Here is an 18,017-nt window from a genome sequence, read left to right as displayed (position 1 = left end):
TAAAGCATTATCTTCCAGAAATAACCTGGTAACCTTAAAAATAGGCATGTTCTCTAATGACTGATGGAAGAAAATGCAGAGATCCACAGCCAAACACCAGGCAGAGCTCCAGGAGTCCAGTCAAAGAGAGAGAAGAGGGATTCTATGAGCAAGTGCATCAGGATCATGATGGGGAAACCTGCAGAGACGACCAAACCAAACTAGTGGGAAGTCATCAAAGTTGGATCAATGGCTGTGGAACCTGCATGGGGCTGGACTAGGCACTCTGCATGGTGAGACAATTGTGTAGCTTGATCTGCTTGGGAGGCCCCGTGGTGGTAGGATAAGTCTGCATGAGCAGTCTTTTTGGAGCCCACTACCTATGATGAGACACCTTGTGCAGCCTTGAGGCAGGGGTAAGGGCTTTGACTTGCCTCTACTGGATGTGCCTTCCCATGGGAGGCCTTGCCTTTTTGTGGGGGGAGAGTGGGGGATGGGTTAGGTGGGGAAGGCTGGTGGGGGAGGAGGGAAGAGGGAGATCTTTGGTGTGTAAAATGAATGAAAAATTTTTCTTAATAAAAAATAGGAATGTTCACTTTTTATGTTTTTATAATATATAGACAGTTTTGCAAATCTCTTTTTTTCCTACTTTTTCTTCTAGACTGATAGTGGCTTCAGACTGCATGGTGTGTGTGTGTGTGTGTGTGTGTGTGTGTGTGTGTGTGTGTGTGTGTGTATGTGTGTTTGTATTTCATATTTATTCATTTACTTATTTATTTAAGACAGGGTCCCAGTGATCACAGAGTGGCATGTAACCTACTATGTAGCCAAGGGTGTAATTGAACTTCATATTCTCTTACTTCTACCTTCTGAGAACTGAGTTGATAGGCATGTACCACCATGATCAGTCTATGAAGTACTGAAATTGAGCCCAAGCTTTTGTGCATACTAGAGAAATACTCTCCTAGATGAGCTATATTGCAAACCCTGTTATTTGTTTGTGTTTTTATTTTTAGATTTTAAAAGTTTATTTTTGAGATTATAGTATAATTACAGTGTTTTTTCCTTCTCTTTTATCCTTCCAGACCTTTCCATATACCCCTCACTATTCTTCAAATTCTTGGCTTTTTCTCACCAATTGTTATTGCATAAATCTCTATATATGTACATGCATATATATTTCTAAATATACTCTGTTCTGTTCATATAATGCAAATTTTATGTATGTTTTCAGAGATGACCATTTGGCAATGGACAACTAATTTGTGTGCTCTTCTCTGGGGAAGATTACCTATCTTGCTCTAGATTTCCCTCAGTTGCTTGTAGTTCTTTGTGTAGGTTTGAGGCTTTATGGAGTTTTCCCTGTCTACGTTTGGCATGTTGATTAGTATCATCCTTCTTCTACTCATGTTTGGGCAGCCATGTTGATGAGACTTTATGGGGAAGCTTTTGACATTTCTGGAAGACACCATCTCATAGCAAACCTGATCCTCTGGCTCTTACTAGAGTATCCTACCCACTATTCCATGTTTCCTAGACCTTTGTTGTAGGATTGGTTTTGTAGATGTACCCTTTGTTCCACAACTTGTATATTGAGTGGTCATGGTTTTCTGTCCTGGTACTGGAAAGTTAGGTAACTACTCAGTGCTAATCAAGTCATGGTTATCGAAAGAGAATCTTATACCACTAATTTACTAAATCAGCATACTCCCTAAAAACAATTTATAAGCATTCATCCTTATAACCAAAGATAAGTGTAGTCCTCACCCTTCATCAAGAAAACTTCTCTTTGCAGCAGATGGGAACAACTAGGTTGCCGTGAACCACACTGTTATCACTCAGTTGGTGCAAATACCTCTATGCATTGTGCCATATGTTACATCTCTCTAACTAATTTCTCCATCAGTGCTAACATTGTTCTTCTGCCTCTCCACCACAATGATTCTGTGCCAGGAATATTAAAATTCCACTCATTATCTAGGGATCACCTGTTGCTTTTCTTCTACAAACCTTTCTTTAACAAGCAGCCAAAGGGGTCTTTTTAGGTTACAGATCTGATTATGCATTTCCCTTGAATCAAAGCTACAAAAGGGTTTGCATTAACCTTATAATAAATGCTACATTCTGCACATGGCTAACTAACCTCTGTTTTTGTCCTTGAGTTTATATTCATGCCACTTTCATTATGTACATTTTGTTTCTCAGCCACACTGGCTGGCATTGTATGAGTTCCCATAGAATGTTCAGCTTTTTATCTTCCTGAGACTTTGCATATGCTTATGGTCTTGGTGTCTTGATCTTGTTGTTTTTCACGGCTAATTTTGATGTCTTTTTTTTTTTTTTTCGAGACAAGGTTTCTTTGTGTAGCTTTGTGCCTTTCCTGGAACTCACTCTGTAGACCAGGCTGGCTTCGAACTCACAGAGATCCACCTGCCTCTGCTTCCCGAGTGCTGGGATTAAAGGCATGCACCACCATCGCCTGACAATGTCATTTTTGTTTTTTGTAGTTTAAGTTTAGTGTGAACTCTACTGAGAGACTTTTACTATTCCACCAATGCATGTTTCTAACATTTCCCATCCACATAACATTTTTTGCTGAATTGTAAATGTGTATTTTTTCTTTATTGACATGCTTATTGGATTCACTAGCTACTGGCTCCATGAGAACAAGAATATTGGAAATCAATCTGTCCTCCAAATCCACACTATTTAGCCTTATGCTTTGCTCATGTTAGACATTCCCCAACAATTTGTAGACTAAAAGATGATTGATTATTATTGTTAGGGATGATGGCAACATCTTCAAATACAGTAGTCATTCTTATTCTTCCATGTTTGTTTGAATAGCTACATTTCCTTTGCTTTCATGTTTTTACTAAAAAATTTGTATGTAGCTCATTATGGAATTTCCAGGAATTGGAAAAGGTATTATGCTACACTTATTAATGGTCACAATTTGGATGATTTGGCCTCTAGTCTTGCAGCCCTGCATTATGGGTGGTTCTATTAAATAGAAATTGCTTGGAAAAAATGAATGAATCAGCAAGAGCTGGAAACATTCTGTGTCCATACAGACAGCTGTTTCCCCAGCTCTATTCAGTTCTTACTCTATAGACACCTAATTCAACTAATCATTTTCTGGATAGACTAGAACAGTAGTTGGTTTTAAATAAGACAAGAACTTCTTTCTGCTAGAAACAAACAGAATCTGTGTGTCTGAGTTGGATTTTTACTTCCCTCTAGTGGCTTATTCTAAGTCTAGGAGTTAGAAGCTAACACCCCTGCCCAAACTCTATCACTATAGAAGTCTAGAGCAGTTGATGGCTTTGTTTAACAACGTCTGCTTTCTACTTTTACACTATCCTTCAGGAAAGAAGGCAGGTATTTGTTATTTATCATTTAGAAGATTAGCTATCATTTGTGTACCTGGAGATAAAACATTAGATAAATGTTTTACTCATGGCTTCCTTCATCTCCCAAAAGAAAGTAGGTCAAGAGAATATGAGAATTTCTGTTTTATTCTCATCCTGTATTAACAAAGCAGAGAGGTTAATTGGTTTACTCAAAACCACATAACTATTAAAAAAAGTTCTGAAATTTGTAATCATGCCTGTCTTCTTTGAAAACCTACTATCAAAAGAGCAAAACATGAAATTTAAAATTATTTTTAATTTTCTTACTAGAAACCTGAGTTCAAACTGAAATCACTAGCCTAAGTTGTGTTTCCGGAAAATCTCAGAAGCAGTGGGAACCATCAAGGCTTTTCTGTATTTTAGACTAGAGTGCATATAGAAGTCAGTTGGAAACATGCAGGACAAGTTTTGCCCATCTGCTTGATACTCCCTTTACTGATGTCATGCTGACTTGGATACAGAGCAGTTTATGATAGGTAGTTGGTCCATGACAAACAGGGACATAGGTGAAAAAACTGGCACAGTGTAACAAAAGCAGGGGGTTAGATAATAATTTTTAGACTTGGGACAGGTGTCCCAATAAATCAGAGTCTGTTTTATGAATTCACAAGTATGTGAAACACTTGTGTGCAATACCCAAGCATCTACCTAAAAAGACAACCTGATTGCCAATTGTATGGTCGTCCCCACCACTTTTTAATTGAAAATGATTTTTTTGCACACAAGATCTTCTCATTTCTCTTCTCCCTCTAAATTCTCCCTACTGCTCCACCCAACAGCTGAGTAATATTCTATTATCTAAGTGTACCCATTTCCATATCCATTTATCTATAGACTTCCATAGTTGTAAGCATTGGCACTCACATCAGCAATGGATAATTGTTCCCTTTACTTCACATCCTTGCCAGCATGAACTGTCATTTGTTTTCCTGATCTTGTTCATTCTGACTTCTGTAAGATGAAATATCAAAGGAGTTTTTATTTGAATTTCTCTGATGGCAAAGGATGTCGATTTTTTTTTACGTGTTTCTCAACCATTTTTGTTTCATCTTTTGAGAACTATCTGTTTATATCCCAACCACATTTTTTGTTTGAGCTATTTGGTTTTTATCTCCATTTTTGCTGTTGTTTGGTAAAGATCTTTTCCCATTCTCTAGGCTGCCAATTTCTCTGAGTGATGGCATCTTTTGCATACAGAAGCTTTTCTGTTTCATGATTTGCCATTTATTAATTGTTGGTCTTAGTGCCTGTGTTATCAGTGTCCTGTTCAGAAAGTCTTTTCCTGTGCCAATGGGTTCAAGACTATTCTCTACCTTCTCTTCTATAAGGTTCAGTGTATCAGGTCTTATTTTGAGGTTCTTCATGCATTTGTAGTTGAGTTGTTTTGAGGGATGATAAGCATGAATCTCTGAATTTTTCTACATGCAGCCACCCAGTTTGACTAGCACCATTTGTTGAAGATGCTGTCTTTGAGTATGTAACATTCTTGTAGTTGACCATATTCCAGGTATCTGCCTACCTAAAAGGAAGGGAGAAGTGACTTTCCCACAAGAGAAAGTGGGGCCAAACACTAACTCCTGTAGACACTAGGTATTCAAAACAGAGGATGGTTGCTCAAGTCAGAGAAGATTTGATTCCAGTTTATTGATTCCCACATATGATAATTTTAATATGGTTTGTGTACTCTGACAAATCATGTTGAAATTTGGTCCCTGTAGTGATATATTGAAGGGTAAGACAAGATTGGGCCTATAAGTTATTAGACCAGAAATGACTATCATTCTGCACTTATAAATAGTATGATGATTCATTTATGAGATTAGTAGAATAATGAGTCTTCTTCTGAGTATATTGTACATAAAAACCAGCTTGGCTAGGCTTTTTAGGTGTTTCTTGTCTCTTTCCATATAATGTCCTACCACAATATGTCCTACTCACTATTTCATTATGTTCTTTGCACCATAGATGAGCTGATTAACTTTTCTCAGTCATTCTTATCGTTCATCTACTCTGGGTGGTGCAGTGCGGAAACAACACAAAACAAGGTCGGGCCTTAAAGAGGCAGACATTTTAGTCCATCTTCCTACGCTCTTCTTCCTTGGCTCCCCATTAGTAAACCCTCCATAAGCCTGGCATTTGTATTAGGGATCCCAGCTCAATTCTTTTTAACTACTGCTTCCTGTTGACAAGTCTGATAATGTTTTCACATATCCTATTGTTTATTCTTTTTCTGTCATTTATAGCTATCATTGGTTTTGTGGAGTACTGTTTTCCAAGTTGATTTTCTTATATTACCCTGTCCAAACAACAACAACAACAACAACAACAACAACAATAATAGTGATTTGAGCAAAGGTAAATATATTTCTATTGAATTATTTTAGGCTCCCTAGAAGTAGCACTTTTTTTTTAAATCTCTAATTTTCCTTGTATTATGTCTCAGACTTCATTAGGTTGAGCCACACTTATGTTTAATATGCTTTGGGTTGTGATTTAAGTGTATTTTTCAGAATTCTTATATTCAATCTTAATCTACAGACTCTTATGTTAAGGGAATTTGGATGTACCCTTTGGGAGGTGATTACTGTTCATGAAAGTGGGACACCTACAAGTACATTAGAAACTTCATATGAAAACAATAGCCCTGGACAAGGACACATGCTCTCTTTCATCATGTGCTTCCCTGTATCTTCTCAAGACTGTACAGGGGCCCTGCCAGAAAGAATGTTATTACCATATATAGGCTATCAAAATTGAAATTCTAGAACCTTATAATGAGTAAATCTTACTTCATTTTAAATGCTACTTTTCTGTGGCATTCAGGTACATCAACAGAAAGCAGATGAGGATGTTGACATTCTTCTATTTTTTTTTCACTGAAAATTCAGTATTAGAAAAGATATTTTGAAAGGTAGAATGTTGGGAGTGAGAAGAGGTTCAGCAATTAAGAGCACTTTCTACCCTTGCAGATAACTTGAATTCAGTTTCCCCGAACTGACATGATAACATTATAACCATCTGTTACCTTAGTTCTAGAGCATCTGAGGCCCTCTTCTGGCCTCTACAGGCACCAGCTACTCATGTGGTACACACACATTCAGCTAAATAGTCATACGTACAAGTGAAGGCAAAAGAGAGAAGGGAAAAAAGGGGGGCTTAAGAGCACACTTCACAAGACAAGGGTTTCATTTTGAGCATCCAAGGTTACTGTATCCCACAGGATTCTGCAGCAGCGGTCTCAATGGCATACCCACATCTTAACTTTCCTCACTCCCTTCTCTTACTTTTTTTTTCGTATGTCCTGATTTCTGGAATCATCTTCCTAAATTCTTTCTGTAGAATCTTACTTTAGGCAAGACCAAATTAAGACAAAGATACTCTAACTGCTCTGGAATATAACTCAAACTGACATTACACTAAATACCTTCCTATGAATTAACTTATTTATTATAAATTTATTATAATATAATACTTAGTTTGTCTATCTACAAATTGAGGATGTTACTATTTCTGATCACACAAGATTTTCTAAGGCTGTAAGGTTACCTAAGGCAACTTTTTCCACATAAAAACTTACTTCTAATGTTACTAATTATTGCCTACCATAACCATTTTTAATATTACATGAAGAATTTGTGATATATGGGTCCTATCAACCTTATTACAGACTGAAATATTTTTTTAGCCACATAAACATCTTTAGCACATATGCCCACTTCCCATCCTGATTGCTAATCACCATATAGTATATAGACAAAATGTACTGAAATGTGGTGGATACATGTTACATCATATCATTTGTGTTAATTTAAATTTTGTTTCATCCATTCATTTTTCTCAGTATTTTATTTGCATTCTTATTTGAAGAAGATAAAATTTAGATTGATGAGTAATCCTTGTAACTATTGAATCAAAGGATTCAACAAAAATAAAATGTTGGGAAAAGATTTAAAGGAGAATAAAGACTGAGTAGGTAAAAGGCCAAGAGAGAGTTCAGATTAGCTTAATAGATGCTATCAAAAGGAAAACAAAAAACAAGAGCTAGGCAAGAAAATTACAGACTAAGGAACAGGCAAAATTGAATAAAAGTGAGGACATTAAGTCATAACAGAGGAAATAAAAAAATTGTAGGTGAGTCAGAATGTCAGAGCCCTGGAATTGAGCCAACAAAGTCTGTTTCTTAGAGAAAAATAAGAATGCAGTCATAATGCTTTGAAATACTCAGATTCTAAAGATAGTCTAGCTTAAATATTCCATTTCCCAAAGAAAGAATCAAATGCTGATGGTAGAGAAACAAATTACCTTCCCAAGGCCTCATTAGAGTGTTGGCCAATAAGAGTAAAACCAGAGTTTCTTAGTGATTGGTTCTACTCTATTATTTCTGATAAAAGACCTTAATCAAAGGGAGTGATTTGATATAACAGACAAATGAGGCATAAGATTAACAAATTAGATCATCTGAGCATTTAAAAAGATAACCATTAATAAGTCTTATTTTAAAAAGTTAGTTGGAATCATTTATAATTACAGAAAAATAGGAAACAATATAATTATCCAGTCATGGTAATATGCCTATATAATCATGATACAACTAGAAGATATCTTTTAAAAGGCATTTCCTAAAAGATTAGTGTAGTCTCAAAATTTTATATGATGTCAACAGAGAAACTATAAAATACAAAATTGTAGCATGTATATAATGTCAATTATGTAGAAATATTAATGCAGTAACAGAGAATGAATACATCTGAGTATGCTGTGCATTTTTCTGTTTTCTGCTAATGAATGCATTTTTTTCTTACAGTAAACCTCTGTACAGTCCACATCACTTTATTACTTAGAAAAAAAAACAATAGCCTTCACTTATCCACTTTAGAAAGCCTACTTGAAAAATATGCAGCTTGACCTTTCTTTTTGAAATTATAATCTGGCCCTTCTTTTAGAACAGAGAAGTATAATATTGCTTCAAAATAATGCAGACTTCTCTTCTTTAAAAATGATTTCTTACTCTGTATTATAAACTTTGGATGCATTAATTGCTACAAAAGTGATGTAAATCTTATATTATTGAACTAGACTATCATATTATAGACTCAGTTATTTAACTAGTATTTTCTAGAACAGAACTATGTGTGAACAAATTCAAATAATGATTTTATCTGGTAGAGTCCAGAGCTGACATGACCAGACTAAGCTGGGAAGTAAAGTAGAAGGGAGAGGGAGAACAGGGGACCAGGTGCAGCAGCCAGGAGGCCCAAAAGTAAAAAGACAATAGATAACCAAAATGATTGGATAATATAAGGAAGAGAAGCCCAGAACCCTGGGGTTGAGAAGTTTTGGTAGGGGGCTGGATCTATTTGATATATACTGAGTGTAGGCCCTCTTGATTCAATGTGGCAGTTTTGATGGGCCAATCAAGCTCCAGAACTTCATGTGATATAGGCTGAGCACTAAGTTGTAAGTTCTGTACAGCCCAAATATCTATCTATCCAAATTTGTTTCCTTTATCCCTTTCATTGTTTTATTCCCAGGAGCACTGACTGACCAACTTTCTACGAATATGCCAGTGTATGAGAATATACTGCCCATTGACATTGTCAGAGAATAGGCTGAAGAGAAAATAGGATTTGATTTGTAAAGGATAATAAAGATATGTCCTAAGCAAAAATACTAAAGCATGAACACACTTGTAAATTTTAATGGAAAGAAAGGAAACCAATATGAACATATTGGTCAAATTTGCAAAGTCAGAGAGTAATGGAACAAGTATTCAAATAAGGGTTTCTCTGATAATAATGTCTATATTTATTTGTTTGTTTAAAGAAATTATGGGGCTTTGTTTTGTGAAATGGAAATATTCTACTTTAACATTTAATCATGAAACCTTAGCTATGCCAATATAAACATTGAGTTACCAGTTGTTTGAATTGGTTCTTTAGGTGTAAAGGATGTTATTCTTAAAGTATCATAATTTTGAATGTCTTTGTGGTTTTACGTTTAGTCAATTACATATTTTTTTCATATAATTATTTGTGTGTCTTAGTAGGACACCCTTAGAAATCATGAGTACATCATTATTATTTGAATTTGTTCACACATAGATAATTGCTATAATTGGCCCTTGATTTGTTCATGTTATTAATATAAAAAAGGAAATTTTAAGTTTTTCATTAAATAAATACATTTCATGAATGTTACTATAGTACACTGGGGAATATTATTCAAAATTGTTCTTGGCATACTACAAAAATACATTAATCTGGATTTAGAAAAAAAACTTGCTAATTTTTTTTGAACTAAAACAGTATTTCCCCTAGCTCTTGGCAGCTTGAAACACTTTGCCTGGGTTTATTAATTTATTCTTCATCTTTTTTTTTTTTTTTTTTTTTTTTTTTTTGGTTTTTCGAGACAGGGTTTCTCTGTGTAGCTTTGCGCTTTTCCTGGAACTCACTTGGTAGTCCAGGCTGGCCTCGAACTCACAGAGATCCGCCTGGCTCTGCCTCCCAAGTGCTGGGATTAAAGGCGTGCGCCACCACCGCCCGGCTTTAATTTGTTCTTCTTATTCTTCTAACATTTCATTAATCCAAACAGTAATTTGACATATTTCACATGACAGGTGAACAAATTCCTCAAAGAAAGCCAGGAAAACTAAAAAAACAACTGGCTGAAATGAATGAATCCCTTGAAAAATGACAATAAAAAACAGTTGAAGAAAGGGATAACATTGTTCAATGAATGAAAAATAAATAAATAAAAAGGAAAGGAACATGACTGTTCCCAGGTGTGGTGAAGAAAGTTTATTGTAGATAAAATGGAGAAATAGTCAAAGACAGGGACATCTGGTAGAGTCCAGAGTGGACATGACCAGACTGAGATGGGAAGTGAAGTCGAAGGGAGAGGGAGAACAGTAGACCAGGTGCAGCAGCCAGGAGGCCTAAAAGTAAAAAGACAATAGATAACCAAAATGATTGGATAATGTAAGGAAGAGAAGCCCAGCACTCTAGGGCTGAGAAGTTTAGGTAGGGGGCTGCTTATGCCAGCCAGAAGGGCCCTGTAACAGGTGGAGACTGATGATGCAGAGAGAATCTGCTGGCCAGGTCTTCTTTGATATATTAAATAGGCACCTTGGCCATTTGTCACAGGTTTGAAACCCAACATTCAAGATATCAAAGTGGAAATATAAGCAATAAAGAAAACAGAAATTGAGGAAATTCTGGAAGTAAAAAAAATTAGGAATGTGAACAAGAACTACAGGGGCAAGCTTCACCAACAGAATATGAGTGAGTCTCAGACATTGAAGATACCACAAATAAATACATAAGTTGGTCAAAGAAAATGATAAATCTAAAAATTTCCATATATAAAACACCCAGGAAATCTAGGACATTATGAAAAGGCCAAACTTAATAATAACCAAAATACAGGAAGGAGAAAAATACCAATTCAAGGGTCCAGAATATATTTTCAACAAAATCATAAAAGAAAGAAAATTTTCCTAACCTAAAGAAGGAGATTTCTATAAAGGTACAAGAAGCTTACAGAACACCAAAATAGACTGGACCAGTAAAGAAAGTCATCATGGAACCAAATAATCAAAACACTAAACATACAGAACAAAATTAAGAAATTAAAATCTGCAAAGGAAAAAGACCAAGGAATGTATAAAAGCAGACCTATTAGAATTACACCTGACTTCTCCATAAAGACTAAAAGCCAGGAGGGCTTGGACAGATGTGATACAAATTTTAAGAGACCACAGATGCCAATCCAAACTACTATGCTCCACAAAACTCTCAATTAGCATAGATGGAGAAAATAAGATATTCCACGATAAAGTTAAATTAAAACTGTCTACAAATACAGCCCTATAGAAGACATTAGAAGGAAAATCCAAACCAGGGAGGTTAATTACACATGTAAAAACACGAGAATTAAATATCTCACACCAGCAAAACAAAAAAGAAGGGAAACACATACACACCACCACCACCAGTACCACCACCAAGACCACCACCACCAAAAACATTAGCAAAATAAGAAAAATGTACAATCATTGATCATTGATATCTCTAAATATCAGTGACATCAATTCTCCAATAAAATGACACAGATTAACAGAATGGATGCAAAAACAGGATCCATTCCTCTGCTGCATATAAGAAATACACCTCAACATCAAAGATAGTTATTTCTACAGGGTAAAGGTTTGGAAAAAGGTATTCCAAGCAAATGGACCTAAGAAGCAAGCTATTGGAGCCATTTTAATATCTAACAAAATAGAATTCAAACTCAAATCAATCAGAAGACATGGGGAAGGACAATACATTTTCATCAAAGGAAAAATCCAACAAGATGACATTCCAATTCTTGACATTTATGCCAAAAACACAAAGGCCCCCACTTTTGTAGAAGAAACATCAATGAAATTTAGATCACATATTCAACCACTACACTGATTGGGGGAGATTTCAATACCCCACTCTCACTAATGGGCATGGCATGCAGGTAAAAACTAAACAGAGAAATGGTGGAGGTAATTAACATTATAAACCAAATGAAGCTAACCAATACTTACAGAACACTGCACCAAACACAAAAGAATATACCTTCTCAGCTCATCATAGATTTTTTTCCAAAATTGTCCAGAGACTCAGACACAAAGCAAATCTCAATAAATAAAAGAAATTGAAATAACTCCCTATATCACACAACCATGGATTAAAGCTGGATATCAACAACAACTGAAACAAGAGAAAACTTACAAACTCATGGAAACTGTTCAACTTTCTACTGAATAAAAATTGAGTCAACTCAAGCTCTGCTGTAGAGCTATATTAATAGAAACAGCTTGATATTGGCATAAAAACTGACATGTGAACCAATGGAATCTAATTGAAGACCCTGACATTAATCCATATACCAATGAACACTTGATTTTTGACAAAGAATCCAAGACCGTACAATGGAAAAAAGAAAGCATCTTCAATGAATGATGCTGGCATACCTGGATGTCAACATGTAGAAGATTGCAAAAAGATCCATATCTATCACCATGCACAAAACTCCAGTCCAAGTCGATCAAAGTCCTCAATATAAATCCAATTACACTGAAACTAATAGAAGAGAATGTAGGAAGTAGCCTTGAACACATTGGCACAAGACACCACTTCCTAAATATAATACCAGTAGTACAGACACTGAGAGCAACAATCAGTAAATGGGACCTCCTGAAACTGAGAAGATTCTGCAAGGCAAAGGACTCAGTCAATAAGACAAAACGATAGCCCACAGAGTGAGAAAAGATCTTCACCAATCTCACATCTGAGAGAGGGCTTCAAAATATATAAAGAACTAAAAAAACTAGACATCAAAATACCAAACAATGCAATTAAAAAATGGGCTACAGAGCTCAACAGAAGAATCTCAAATGGCCAAAAGTCGTTTATGGAATTGCTCAACATCCTTAGTCATCAGGGCAATGCAAATCAAAATGATGCTGAGATACCATCTTACACCTGTCAGAATGGCTAATATCAAAAACACTGATGACAGCTTATGTTGGAGAGGATGTGGAGCAATAGGAACACTCTTCCACTGTTGGAAATTAGTATGGCCGTTTTTCAGAAAATCTACCTCAAGACCCAGCTATTCCACTCCTGGGCATATAGCCAAGGAATGCACTCAATCATACCACAAGGACACTTGCTCAACTGTGTTCATAGCAGCATTATTTGTAATAGCCAGAACCTAGATGCCCCTCAACCAAAAAATGGATTAAAAAAAAGTGGTACATATATACAATGGAGCATTATTCAGCAGTAAAAAACAATGACATCATGAAATTTGTAGGCAAATAGATGGAACTAGAAAATATCATCCTGAGTGAGGTAATACAGACTCATAAAGACAAATGTACTCATTCATAAGTGGATACTAGAAATAAAGCAAAGGATAACCAGACTACAACCCACTGCTCCAGAGAAGCTAGGTAACAAAGAGAATTCTAAGAGGGATACATGGAACATCCTGGGAAAGGGAAATAGATGAGATCTCCTGAGTAAACTGGGGGTGAGGGGGAGCAATGGAGGGTAGGGGATGAGGGATGGGAGCATGGGGAAATGGGATGGTTGAGATGGAACAGAAGCAGAATGAGAGAGGGAGATATCTTGATAGAGAGAGACATTATAGAGATAGGGAGAAACCTGGTGTGAGGGAAGTTCCCAGGAATCCAGAGGGATGACCCCAGCTTAGACTATTAGCAGTGGTGGAGAGGGTGCCTGAGCTGGCCTACCCTGGTGATCAGATTGGTGAATGCCTTAACTGTCATCATAGAGCCTTCATCCAATAACTAATGGAAACAGATGCACAGAGCCACATCCTAGCTCCAGGCCAAGCTCTAGAAGTTCAGTCAAAGAGAGGGAAGAAGGATTCTATGAGCAAGGGGCATCAAGACCATGATGGGGAACCTTACAGATATAACTGAACCAAGCTATTGGGGGCTTATGAACTTTAAATCGACAGCTGTGGAGCCTGCATGGGACTGAACTGGGCCCTCTGCATGGATGAGACAGTTGTGTAGCTTGGTCTGTCTGAAGGGTCCCTGACATTGGGAATAGGACCTATCCCTGGCACATGAGCTGGCTTTTTGGAGCCCATTGTCTATGGTTGGACACCTTGCACAGCCTTGATGCAGGGGGAGAGGCGTGGACCTGCCTTAGGTGAATGTGTCAGGCCTTGCTGATTCCACATGGGAAGCCATACTTTTATTTGTTTTTCTGAGACAGGATTTCTCTGTGTAGCTTTGGGCCTTTCCTGGAACTTGCTTTGGAGACCAGGCTGGCCTCAAACTCACAGAAATTCACCTGCCTATGCCTCCTGAGTGCTGGGATTAAAGGCGTGTGCCACCACTGCCCGGTTGTGGTGGTGCACACAGGTAGGATTTGCTGAAGGAGGCAGAGGCAGGAGGCCATACTTTTTTGGAGGAGGGGATGGACTGTGGGCTGGAGGGAAAGACTGGTAGTGGGAGCGCGAGGCGGGATGAGGAAGGGATCTGTCCTTGTTATGTGGAATGAATAAAAAATTTCTTTTTTTCCCAGGGAAATAATGGCATTTATTTAACTCTCCCAAATTCAAAGACAACCAATGATTACCTAACAAAAACAGGGAAAAAATGGATTATCAGTGTTGCTCTTAGTTGAAAAACCCCACAGCAGTATTTTTTTTTTCTGGTACATGGCCTGCTGACTGACATCAGAAACAAGGTACTAAAGCCCTAACAATGGTGACCACTGCTGGGCCTTATCTGTATGGAAAAGGATCTGGTCAATGATGTGCTGAGTGTTCCAGCTTTCTAGGCAGCCAGGTTTACTCTGGGCCAAACAATCACATGTGAATGAATTCAATGCTAAGAAGAAGCTTTCCCTTAATGATATAGGAGTCCTACTGTATAAAGCACCTTGTAGGAATCTGTTACAGTGGTGATGGCTGATGTGCTCTCCCTCTATACACCTTGGCAGTGTGTGACCCCTCCCCTCCCTGAGAACCCTAGGGGCATGCCTGGCACATGAAGCTTCACTGCCTTCTGATCTCAATTCAAAGACTAGGCATTCTGTCAGGGACACAAAAAGATTTGCAAGAGAGTCCAGAAGTCACCAAGGTGACTACCAATCCTGTGTGCCCTCTTCTTAGGTAGGTAGCAGTCAGAGGTATGACAACTGGTCCAGTGCTGACTTCTGGACTTTCTGGCTTCTCAGTAGCAATACATCCCAACAAATTACATCTTCAGTTTGTGCTAACATAACTCTCAGATTCACTGAATGTTCCCAAGTAATATCCTGGCCTCTAGACTGGCTTTGGAATACTCTGATTCTTTTGTTTTTCTGCATATTCTTCTAGTCGAAGAAGCCACTTGGCCCAATACTTGGAACAGAGCTCTTCATCCATGAAGTGAGGGTGGGCAGGGGACCCATCTTTATAGACCACCACAATTAAGCCACACTGAACCTGAAAACTGTAGTGAGCATCATGGTTTACAGCACCCATATACGCCACAACTTGTAGTGGGTTGTCGTACGTATTCCGAATAAAAAGTTTTGTTTTTTCTGGTGTCTTCCAATTGATCAAACACAGCTTGCCCTGGTACTCAGCCACACAGTCCATCAGCCCTACATATTTCAAGACCTCGTGCTTGACAGCACTCTCCAGAGCTTGCACACCACTGATTTCTTTCAAAATATGCTGGACACTTTTGATATAGCCACACTGGAGGTGCTCTTCTCTCCCTTTTAAGTTCTCCTGGGGTGAAAGTATGCTTTCCAAGGCTTCATGGAACTGTTTGCCTTGTAAAAAGATATTTGAAGTATATTCTGCAAATCCATCTTCTCCCAGCTCCAGAACCATCCGTTGTTTCCACCTTTCCAAAAAGAAACTCTGTTCTGGTGTCATGGTCTGCTGAAGGATGCGTGTCACACTGGGTATCACATTTCTTTGCAAAGGGATCTTCAAAGGACCTGAAGAAACACTTGTGTGTGGTTTCATATTTCTCTCTTCATTGAATATAGGAAACCAGTTCTGTGGAACTCCTGCCCTCTGCTCTTGCCCTGGAGCCTTACGCTTACCAACTGGACCATAGAGTACATCATCTTCCTCAAACAATGACTCCAGGGTCTGGACCGGGGCTCTGGACAAGACGGACCATACTAAACGAGAATACTTGGCCTGGTCTACCGCTTCATAAGAGCTCTTTTTCTTCTGGTCACACAAATAAGAGGAAGTGGAGAGACTCACAAGAGGGCTTGGTTTTACAGAAAATCTGTTTAAACTTCTAAGTAACCTACACGTGGTCAGAAATGGCTTCATGTTTAGACTCCCCCCCCCTCACTTTTCTCCAGTCTGTAACATTTAAAAGCATGCTGTATTCTTATTCTATAGACCAGGCTGGCCTTGAACTCATAGAGTTCCGCCTGTCTCTGCCTCCCGAAAGCTGGGATTAAAGGCGTGTGCCACCACCTTCCTGGCTAAACTTTTTTTTTTTTTTTTTTTTTGAGACAGGGTTTTTCTGTGTAGCTTTGCGCCTTTCCTGGAGGCTAAACTCTTTATAAAAACACTCTGTATGGGCATTTCTCATTTATTCCTCACACCCTTTAAAGTGGGTGCTACTATGGCCCTGTGGTACAAGACTTGGGACAGGAACACCTGCAGGTCACGTGTCACCGAATAAAAAAATTCTTAATAAGAACTCAAAAAAATTGGGTCAAGACAGAAACAAAATAAAGAAGTTAAATACTTTCTAGTAATCATTGAAAATGAATACACAATATTCCCAAACTTATGGGACACAGTTAAAGCACTGCTAAGAAGAAAATTCATAGCACTAAGTACCTACATTAAAGAAAAAAAATCCAAACAACAACCAAAAATTAAAACAACAACAACAAAAACTGGAGACGTCTCATACTAGCAACTTAACAGTAAACCAGAAAGCTCTAAAACGAAAAGAAGCAAGCATGTCCAGGAGGAGTAGACGGCAGTAAATAATCAAACCCAGGGCTGAAATCAATAAAAAAGAAATAAATAGAACAAGGCAAAGAATCAATGATTCAATGATAAGTAAATCAACAAGATAGAGAAACTTTTATCCAACCTACCTAAAAGACACAGAGAGAATATTCAAATTAATAAAGTCAGAATTAAAAGAGGAACATAAAAGACACTGAGGAAATGTAGAAAGTCAGAAGGACATATTTTAAAAACCTGTACTTCACAGATTTAGAAAATCTAAAATGAAAAAAAAATGGATAATTTTTTCAATAGGTACCAGTTACCAAAGTTAAATTGAATATAGATAAACAATTTAAACAGACTTACTAGCCCTAAGGAAATAAGGCTCTCATTAAAAGTCTCCCAACCAAAAAAAAAAAAAAGCCTATGGCCAGAATGTTTTAGTGAAAATTCGACCAGACTTTCAAAGAAGAGTTAATACCAATACTCCCAAAATTATTCCACAAAGTAGAAACAGAAGGAAGATCACTCATTTCACTGTATAAGTCCACAGTTACCCTAATACCCAAACCACACAAAGACTCAACAAAGGAAGAGAATTACAGACTAATTTCCCTTATGAACATAGATGCAACAAAGTTCATTAAAATACTTACCAACCCAATCCAAGAACATATGAAAAAGATCATTTACTAGAATTGATTGGGCTTCATTCCAGAGATTCAGGTATGGTTTAATATATGAAAATCAGTCAATGTAATTTACCATATAAACAGACTTAAAGAAAAACATATATGAGCATCTCATTATATGCCAAAATAGACTTAGACAAAATTGAACATTCATTCATGATAAAGATACTGGAGATATTAGGGGCACAAGGGACATACTTAAACAGAATAATGGCAGTTTACATCAAGTCTATAGCCAAAATCAAATTAAATGGAGAGAAATACAAATAAATTCCACTAAAATCAAGAACTAGACAAGATTTCTACTATCCCCATATATATTCAATATAGTATTTGAAGTTTTAGCTAGAGAAATAAGATAATTGAAGGAGATCAAGGGGATACAAATTAGAAACCAAGAAGTCAAAATATGATTTTTTTGGCAATGATATGA

General features: G+C 37.2%; 1 pseudogene; it reads right to left on the bottom strand.

The window, feature by feature from the left end:
- Positions 1–14,920: 14,920 nt before the first annotated feature.
- On the bottom strand, positions 14,921–16,250 carry LOC102923088 (mitochondrial genome maintenance exonuclease 1 pseudogene; annotated as a pseudogene).
- Between the last annotated feature and the right edge of the window lie 1,767 nt (positions 16,251–18,017).

Source organism: Peromyscus maniculatus, chromosome 2 (genome assembly GCF_049852395.1).
Source record: "Peromyscus maniculatus bairdii isolate BWxNUB_F1_BW_parent chromosome 2, HU_Pman_BW_mat_3.1, whole genome shotgun sequence".
Taxonomy (NCBI): domain Eukaryota; kingdom Metazoa; phylum Chordata; class Mammalia; order Rodentia; family Cricetidae; genus Peromyscus; species Peromyscus maniculatus.
This window is presented reverse-complemented; position numbering and strand designations above follow the sequence as displayed.